This window comes from Mustela nivalis (assembly GCF_964662115.1).
Source record: "Mustela nivalis genome assembly, chromosome: 5".
Taxonomy (NCBI): domain Eukaryota; kingdom Metazoa; phylum Chordata; class Mammalia; order Carnivora; family Mustelidae; genus Mustela; species Mustela nivalis.
This window is the reverse complement of record NC_139024.1, coordinates 155,194,829-155,204,917: the sequence shown is the minus strand read 5'-3', so window position 1 is coordinate 155,204,917 and position 10,089 is coordinate 155,194,829. Positions and strand designations below refer to the sequence as shown.

Genomic DNA, 10,089 nt, shown 5'->3' with positions numbered 1-10,089 from the left:
TGAAGAGATGTGGTAACCAGTACCCCTTTTATGTACGTAATTTTTACAGAGGGTTCACCTTTGAGTGGAATGTTTGTCCTAGGTTTTATAGATACTCTTTAACTTGAAATTAATTTGAATTTAGTTTTAGTCTAAGTTTCCCAGGAATGCTTTTTCTTTTTATTTTGTTGAATTGCACATAGCAATCTTGTCAAGCTATTTCCTTGACATAGATTACTACCTCTAACTTTTTAATGTAATTATATATTTTTTCGGGGGGTAAGTTAGATTTTTAATAACTTTCTGTTATGACTATCATGACATGACAGTTTAGAGGTATTAATAATAATAATGACAGCAATTGACTTCATTTATTGGTTTTTCTATTATAGGCAAAGTATGCTTCTTGGTTTTGTTTAGTTTCCTGCTTCTTTCGATGATCTCCAAATAAGTGAGCATCAACAAGTAAAATATGTTTGTTCCAAGTCCCTGGATAAAACCTCAGTGTGAAATATTTTTATTACTCATGCTGGTCAGAAAATGTGCCACTGTCTTACTTACTTGATAGCTACGATACAATACAAACAGCCTTTTTCCTTTGTTTACTATACTATCTGGAAGCACATAACATGTCCTTCCATTAGCGTTCCTAATTTCCTTCCATATCTACTCTTAAAAATTTTATTTGTCACCATTGTGTTGTTTTTCCTATGGATGCTATGCTAAATAGGATACGATTTTGTACTTTTAGCCCTGAACTCCTGGTACTGGGGTTGCTAAAATAGGAGACATTGAATCTGGAAAGCAGACTGGCAGAAAGCCATGTCTAAGGAAAAGGCAAGAAGTATTTGCACTGTAGCAGCCCAGCATGTAACTGGCTGTGTTGTGTAGCTGACAGAGACACACCTTGCTGCTTTGTGGATAGAAGCCGAACTCAGAGATGAGGTCCCATTGTGAGCTTCATGACCCCATTCACTATAGGGACAGTGAGCCTAGACAGGAGTTTGACTGGCAGAAAAAAGGATTTGCCAGAACCATGATGAAAATGTAAGGTTCTAAGCAGTCGTAACAATGCAGCATTCATGGTTTCAAGTATGCTTGAGGGGCACTTGGGTGGTTCAGTCGGTGAAGCAGCTGCCTTGGGCTCAGGTCATGATCTCAGGGTCCTGGGATCGAGTCCCGCATCGGGCTCCTTGCTCAGCAGGGAGTCTGCTTCTTTCCCTCCCTCTGCCCCCACCCCTTGCTCATGTGTGCTTTCTCTCTCTCTCGAATAACTAAATAAAACCTTTTTTTTTTTTAATTATGTTTGCAAAAGCAGCCAAGCTCCAGAGAATAACCATGACTATTTAGGAAAGTCTTGTTTCAGGATTTAAACTCATCTGATGTGTTTGCTTGACAGCTGCTTTTGCATTTCCTGAGTCACTGAGTGTGCACGGGAGGTGTCTGTCCTCTGCAGAGGCCCCTCCCGGCCTCCTAGACTGGTTGCAACAGGCTTCCTACACTCATGATAGGATGGTGCACTGGAATCCTCTGTCATAGTACCCAGAATCACAGCCCGCATCATGTCGCATTGTCATCCCACTGATTATTAACAACAGTTGTTTACAGTCTCAGGAAAACAACTCAGGATAATTTGGACCCTATCAAAGGAGAAACTTGCCCTTCATCTTCTCTAATAATTCACATGACAAAAACAAAGTAATTTAAAAACAACATTTTTCAAAAGGAGAACATACATTTTTCAAAGGTGGCTATTACCATCTAAATCAAGGAAATATTTCAACTGATATTCAAGTTAAAAAAAATTAATTATGGGCCGCCTGGGTAGCTCAGTGGGTTAAGCCTCTGCCTTTGGCTTAGGTCATGATCTCAGGGTCCTGGGATCGAGCCCCGCATCAGACTCTCTGCTCAGCAGAGAGCCTGCTTCCTCCTCTCTCTCTCTCTCTGCCTGCCTCTCTGCCTACTTGTGATCCCTGTCTGTCAAATAAATTAATAAAATCTTTAAAAAAAAATTGCATCCATAAACTAAATGTAAAAAAAAAATTAATTATAGATGTTAGCCAAGTTGGATTTTTCCCACACAACAGCAACATGATTCTGTTTCTATCAAGTCTAATTCATAGAATGGAAGAACAAACAACCCAAGGGCATTTTAAAATGAAGTTAAAAATTAAATAAAAAAACCAAAACCACATTTTCTGACTTGGGTACAGTTTCGGGGTTAGCGATATTTCACGTGATATTTGAATTCAGGCGTTGTTACTCATTATCTCAGGGTCCAGAGTCCCTCCAACATGACTCAGGGAAAAATCTTTTACATAGGAAAGTGAAGTTGACATCCCCTCCCCCTGCGTAATGAACCGAGACTGTCGTGCTTAAAGTCCCAAAATGCACATAGACAAATCCGTTTTTCTTTTCTCTTACAAAGACTAAAAAAATTTAACCTGAAAAAAAAAGTGTGATAATGACCTATAATGAATGCTTGGAAAATAGTATCTCTGAATCCCTAAGACCCGGGCTCCTCCTTCTGAATTCTTGAGCTCAGGCTCCCACTCCTCTACCAGGGAGCTGTGAGGCGGTTTACTCCCCCCACAACACAGTTCAAAATAGGTATAAAGAGTCCGACTGGAAATCACAGGAGGCTTCCTCTGGGGCCATGAACTAAGAAGGAACTTAAAGTCAAGGTGACAAGCAGGCCTTGAAGCAAGGAGGGCTCCCAGGAGTCAGAACCAGGTTTAATTTTCCAAGACTGGAGATCGACCTGAATGTTCTCCACAGAGAAAGGTGTGCACGCGCTAAGCACAGAAGAGCGGGGTGGAGGTGGGGAGCTGGGAAGGAACCATCTACATAAAGCTGGCGATCTAAAGCGCTGCCTCATCTCTGAGATAAGGATGAGCAGAACTACAAACACGCCTGGAGAGCAGTGAGGATGTTTTCAACCACATGGGGGGAGAGAGGAAAACAAGTCAAGCAAAAGAAATTGGAAGGGCTTGGCCTCCATGGTGTCCATGTGAGTGTTCCCAATTCATGCTGTCTATTGTCCAAAGTGAGTTACAGAAAAGTCCGTAGTGCATGATAGCAGGAGTACAAATTTGGAAATAAAGAAAGCGTTATTTTATATAGTTTAGGAGAGAATCTATAGATAGTATTAAATCAAAGAATATGGAGCAACCTAATTTATGTGAAATGTTTTTGTTCTTGGGGTGTGTGTGCGTGTGTGTGTGTGTGTGTGTATGCACACCAGAGGACCAGGGAAAGCAGGTACGAAATCCAAGTTTACATGTAATGTTATATCTCATAGATTTCCAAGAAAAAAATTAACAAAATTTCAAGAAGAAGAAAAAACATATTCAACTTTGATATTTAATTATAATCCTTTTGTTTCTTTTGCCTTTCCAGAACAGAACTGAAGTCATTAAAGATACCACAAAGCAAAGCGAAGGCCTCATGAGGATGTCTGAGCTAGAGGACACACCTCGGGTTTGGAGGAGACAGACTCAAGACGCTCACATCAGTAAGGAAGAAGGCAGAGCCGGGGAGGCTCTTAGATTCCAGGTTCTAAAAGCACACCTCTGAGGAAGAGGCTGCCAGACCAGAAGCACCGTTCCTTCAATTTCTAGTTTGACGAATCTCGTTAATGATTAGCAGTCCCAGCCCTGGGGGAGCGAAGAATCCTCCCCCGTCTGCCAGGAGGTGCAGAGCCAGAGCATGAAGGAGGAGCAGGTTCTCAGTGGAAGTCCCCCCTCAGATGCTACGTTGGTAAGTCACTTACCCTGGTGTTGATATGCAGACTCTCTACGGGTTCTTTCTGTGTAACAACTGACAGTTTTGATATCCCGCCCGAGTCCCAGGTTTTCTCATATTAATTTTTTGAAAGGTGAGTGAAAATGTGAAAAACCCCTATTTTCCTAACCAGGCAGGGGGGAGAGAGGTATAAGCAGGGAGCTGAAGTTTTATGCCTGATCATCCATAAACATGTGGAAAATGTCTGTGCAAGACATTTCCAAGAAATAGGCACTCTCGTGAGGTACTTAAAAGCTGAATTTAAGGGATTAAATTCGGGGGCTCATCAACAAATATCAGCTCTTTTATTTACCGACGGGCTGGCCTGGACAGAGAGGGTCAACATATCCATCTAGGGTTGATGGCTAGAAGTTAGGATAGAGCAGCTAGCAGAGCTCCTTATACCAACAGCTGGCAGAACACAGAGGAAGAGTTGTAGGTTGGTTGCAAATAAAGATTTCAGATAAGAAAAAAATCCCTTAAGCCAAGATTCACTGCCGTCCAGAAGTCTGTACTGGGCTTTTCTCCTGGACAGGCTCACTGCAGCAACAGGCAATTCCTGGGGGGCTGAAGGACTCCAGCCTTTTGCGATCAAGTTCACCCTCTTCATTTCCCTCCCACGTCAAGTAGGGTCCAGGACTTTGACACAGACTCTGGTCCAAGATGGCATCTAGAGGAACGCTGAGTCATGAAGCGAGGAGATGAGGGAGAGTTAAGCAAACCGAGACGGCAGGGATAGAAGGGAAATGTAGCGATGGGGCAGTGAGGGCCACTAGGGTCAGAAGATGGAGGGCAGGCTGACGGCAGTTGAGAGGAGTTAATCCAGGAGAGCCTGCAAGGCAGGAATGCGGAAGCTACAGGTTTGTGGTGGTACTTGTGACCTCACAGATGGTATAAATGAGATCTGTTAGCAGGACACCCACAGCATTTAACCCTAATGGTGGGCAGGAAACTGACCTTCACTGGGATTCCCTGTGAACGCTGTTTTGAAGCAGAAACATCTCAAGGTGCCATATATAGTCCCTGACCCAAGGAACCAGCAGTTTTCTGGGCAGTAGTGGAAAATCAAGGTTGCTATTGAAAAAGGTTACATATGGGGACACCTGAATGGCTCAGTCGGTCAGGCATCTGCCTTTGGTTCAGGTCATGATCCTAGGGTCCTAGGATTGAGCCCCACATTGGGCTCCCTTCTCAGCAGAGTCCCCCCGTGTGTATGAGTGTGTATGAGTCCTCTCTCTCTCTCTCTCAATAAATAAAATCTTTAAAATGTTTTCATATATACATATATATGTATATATACATGTACATATATACACACAAAACATATATGCCCCACAAAACACATATATGACATATTGATATACAATATATGTGTGACAACATTAAATTGTTTCTTTTGCACAGCCCTAGGACTTGAAGGCTAGCCAGGGTGCAACTGTGTTACTGCTGCAACCCCACTGCTGGGGCATCCTTCCACAAGACCTTTTTGAGGTCACCAAGCTTTATTGGAGTGATGCTTGCTTACATGCTTCCTTGGCAGTCAAATGCTCTCGGAACTTTCCCTTACATGGATTCCCATTTACTACCCATGCCCAGCCACCTGCTTAGCTGTGTGAGTAACCGCTGACAAAATCTCCTGGGAGAATGACCATAGATATGGTCCCATCTGCTAGCATTGAGCATTCAGCTTTCCAGGACAAGGCACGTCCTAGTTTTCTAGTATAGAGACAGTAGAAGGCTACAAGTACTTCAGATTACTTTAGTCAAGTTATTCTTTAAGTTTCTGCATTATGAAAGCTGATATTCTGAGCACACTATGGGTAAATACTGAGATTCTATTCCATGGGTATAAGTCTTGAAATTAACTGGAAAATGGACAAATGTCCTCCATGGACTAGAGAGGGTTCACTGGGGCTGCCACCTGGATGAACAGACTCAAAACTGGAGAGTTCAAGAACCCACTCCCACCATGATAGAAAGGTCCCAGAGGCACACCTCCAAGAACAGGCAAAGTTGTGGTAAACCAGGAATAGACATCCCATAATATTTTCATCCCATGGAATTTAGCATCAAACCCCAGGACAGGAAATCACTCTCCATCTTAAGAGGTCAGCTGCTAGGTGGTCCAGGCATCAAAGCAGAGAATAAAGTAACCTCAATCTCTAGATCACACTGGAATTGCTCTGTGTTTTTGCTTGTTGATGAAATAGTCATGTTCAAAGTTTGGCTGGGTAGAACATCACTGGCACACTTCAGTTCATGAGACATAAGCACACAATTCTTACGGTGTCCCAGAAAACTGTGCTGAGTACAGTTGAAAGAAGCCACCTAAAGGAGATAGCAGGACATGGAAATCCAAGTCATCTGAGAACCCTGTCCAGGCAGGCAATAACCTGATTGCTCACAAACCAAAAAGATGGACAGTATGTTACACAGATCTGATCACAACAGCCCTGGAAATGCCAACGAGCTACTGGTGCATATAAGGGTCCTTGTTTCCTAGAACCAGTACAGGAGCCATGGGTCAGTGGAATTGAGTAACACTTGGAATTTAATTATGGTGCTTGTGTAGGATGGAATCCCTCCTTATACTTTTCAGTGAGAACTACCACCTCTGTGGAAAGTTGGAGGGCCTAATGAATGTCCCAATATATTCATTTTTGTAAAGGAGTTTGGACCAAGTATCTTATGCTAGAAAACAACAACAACAACAACAACAACAAACAAAACAGGAATGAGCACGGATCACAGGCACCAGATTTCATATCTATTCCTTCCGTACGGAAACTGGCCCTTTGCTTCCTGCAGGGGGCCACTTCCCTATAAATTGCCTCTTGGGAATTCCTGAAATAGGAGTGTCAAGTAATAGAAAACCCTCTAGGAAAATGCCTAAATGCTGGTGGCCAAGTAAAAAAAGGTAGGTTCATCAATAAATGATTGCACCAAGTAGAGAGGCGCAAGGGGGAGATGTGTTTCCTTACCTTACCCTGGTGGTATGTTGATGAATATTTCACAACTGGCTTTCCACAGGAGGAAAAATGCATGCACAAACACAGATGGGTATATTATAAATCTTACTGATAGAATCTGGGGCACACAGTTTGTGAATAATAATAAAATATACAATACTGTTATATAGAACTGTTAAGTTCTATATAGTTAATTGATTCTCTTAGAATACTGTGCTTTTTTCAGGTTTATTGAGGTATAATTAACAAACAGACATTTTACGTATTTAAGGTGTAAAACTTTCATGTGCTTTTGCTAAACACTGTACCTGTAGGCAACCTAAGGTTGAAACACAGACACAATCTGACAAATGAAATTGAATCTCAATCTGCCAATTCTTCTCAATATATTTGTTGTCAGTAAATATCATAGATGATCTACTGTTGAATGTTTTCTCTCTCATACAAATTATATTCATCAAACTGGAACCATCCTCAGCTTTAGCATTCTGAATTACAATAATCCAAAGTTTTTAGTTGTTTTTTAGTCTTTTAATTTAAATTTGATTAGCCAACATATAGTACATGTAGTGTTGGTAATTCATCAGTTGCATATAATACCCACTGCTCATCACATCCCATGCCCTCCTTAATGTCCATCACCCAGTTACGCCATCCCCCCAACCCACCTCCCCTCCAACAACCCTCAGTTTGTTTCTTATAGTTAAAAGTCTCTCATGGTTTTTCTCCCTCTCATGACCTCCCACTTTGTTTTCTCTTCCTTCCCCTATGATCTTCTGTGCTCTTTCTTATATTCCACATATGAGTGAAGCCATATGATAACTGTCTTTCTCTGATTGACTTATTTCACTCAGCATAACACCCTCCAGTTCCATCTACGTCAATGTAAATTGTAAGATTTCCTCCTTTCTGATGGCTAATATTCCACTGTATGTATGTGTGTGTATATATATATATATATATATATATATATATATATATATATATATGCCACATTTTCTTTACCCACTCAACTACTGAAGGTCATCTTAGCTCCCTCCATAGTTTGGCTGTTATGGACATTGCTGCTATAAACATTGGGGTATAGGTACCCTTTGGACCATTTCATTTGTATCTTTAGGGTAAATACCCAATAGTGCAACTGCTGGGTTGTAGGGTAGCTCTATTTTTAACGTCTTGCTGGACCTCCACACTGTTTTCCAGAGTGGCTGCCCCAGCTTGCATTCCCACCAACAGTGCAGGAGGGTTCCCCTTTCTCCACTGTTTAGCTTTTTTTGTGTTTGAAGGGATTGCTTTTACATTACTATCTGCAAAATTGCCCAATTTAAGTTCATGTTAATCAAAATCATAATACCACTTGAGGGTAACATAAAATTTGTCACTAATATCTTTATATCATTTTTAAAATAACAGGTTTTAAGTTAAAATACTTACCCTATTTTCCAGTTACATCTATAACTTCGGTGTAATTTTCTATTTCTTACAGAATTCACTCTGAATTTTTACAATTCTTTCCCCAGCCATAGTGCCACAAAATCAGGCCACAAGTACATTTTTGATTAATAATTAGTTAAGCAAAAACATCACTCCCCGGAAACCTCAGTGGCTCAGTCGGTTAGATACCTGCCTCCAGGTCATGATCCCAGGGTCCTAGGATTGAGTATTGCATCAGGCTCCTTGCTCAGCGAGGAGTCTGCTTCTCCCTCTGCCTGCCACTCCTGCTGCTTGTGCGCTCTCTCTCTCTCTCTCTGACAAATAAATAAAATATTTTAAAAAATCACTCACTAAACTCATCAATAATGAGTCTAGCTCTAATATAATATTATTCAATAAATTTCTTAAGTACAAGAAATCAACAAATAAAGTCCAAATGTGTAGCATTTGTGGGGTTTTTTTTTTTTGGTGTGAAATCTCCAATTATGGCCAACTTTGACCTACTAACATGACATCACTGAATTCAGACTTAGGAAGAAATAAGCAGCATTATGGCTTTATATCTTTCTCCTACCATATAGATGCAGGAAACATGAATGATCCCAAGAGTGTACCTGATAGTAAACTGCAGTGAAATAATTACAAAGTCATGAGCTATAAACATTTCTTCCCTTTTAAAAGTATAATTTATTTAATTCTGAATTTATATAATTTAATTGCCGGTAATGGCTGTTTTCAACAACCAGCTTACAAAATTCCTAAAAATGTAACTGTCTGCTTTTGCCGGCCTATGCGAGCTGACTCCAGTATCCCACTCCTTATGCTGTATCACCTCTTGGGTTCTCTTGGTTTCCTGTCTCAATTCAAGCTCTGCCATGCCTTTGTCTATTTATATAATTTTTCCCTATATAAATTAGCATTTCTGAGGATGCCTGTTTGGTTGTCTCACTATTTTTTTTTTTTTTTAGGACATCCACATCAGGTGCTTCTACAAAAAAGCTGACCACCCTCCATCCAGAAATTATTGAATTCTTGGTGAGACAACTGTGAGATGTCACACGGCCCTCATCAAAGAGTTTAAGGAAGGGAAACCTAAGAACATGATCCAACATTAAAAGCTTAGAGGACTCAGAGTCTTAAGCCTCCATTCATGGTGGCTACAATGGGGTATATTCAAACATGGTGGTATTTTTTATCTCAGACCCAACTGCTAAAGAATGACATTTTCATCATCCAGTTTTATCTCCATTTTCCCCTGCTGGGTAGTATATATGGTTTCAGTTTTTCTTGCTATGGGCCAGTTAAAACCAACTTCATAATCCCAACTACTTGTTAATTAAATAAGAGTATATTTATAACCTTAAACCAAACATCCTGTTTACGACAGAACTTTGTTCATTTGAGGCAGTCATGGTCCAAATTGTAGGGACCCCAAACAATACTAGTGTCAAAATCTCCATATTAGTTATTTCAGAACTTTGTAGACACTTCATCATCTGTGGCCAGAAATAATATGGGATTAAAATGATATTATCATATCATATCACACCATATTTATGGTCCCCAAGTATTGGCGACATACATACAGCAACAATCTCAGTGTGTCAACTGGAGAAGAAGTAGGGGAATCATCAGGGACACTAGAAGCCAGGTTCTCAGTGTGGTAGAGCATTCCAGAAAAGTACAGCTCTGAGATGACCCACATGTGTGGTGGTTCAACAACGATGACAATAAACCATGTGCCAACCACTTGCTGGGTGCCAGACATGAGCAGTCTACGGAACTCTTCTCATCCTTGATGCCAGTGCAGCGGTGGTTGTGGGGCTGGTTATTATTAATAATAATAGTCAAGAATCTCAATATATACAAATTTGCTCCTGGTATCATTTGGCACATTGCGTAAATCATGAGCCTGGATTTGAAC

General features: G+C 40.9%; 1 long non-coding RNA gene across 1 annotated transcript; it reads left to right on the top strand.

The window, feature by feature from the left end:
- The first annotated feature begins 2,891 nt into the window (after positions 1-2,891).
- LOC309864981 lies at positions 2,892-9,204 on the top strand. Its single transcript, XR_014311888.1, has 3 exons — positions 2,892-2,989; positions 3,379-3,738; positions 9,134-9,204. It is a non-coding gene; the product is annotated as an uncharacterized lncRNA (long non-coding RNA).
- Positions 9,205-10,089: the final 885 nt, after the last annotated feature.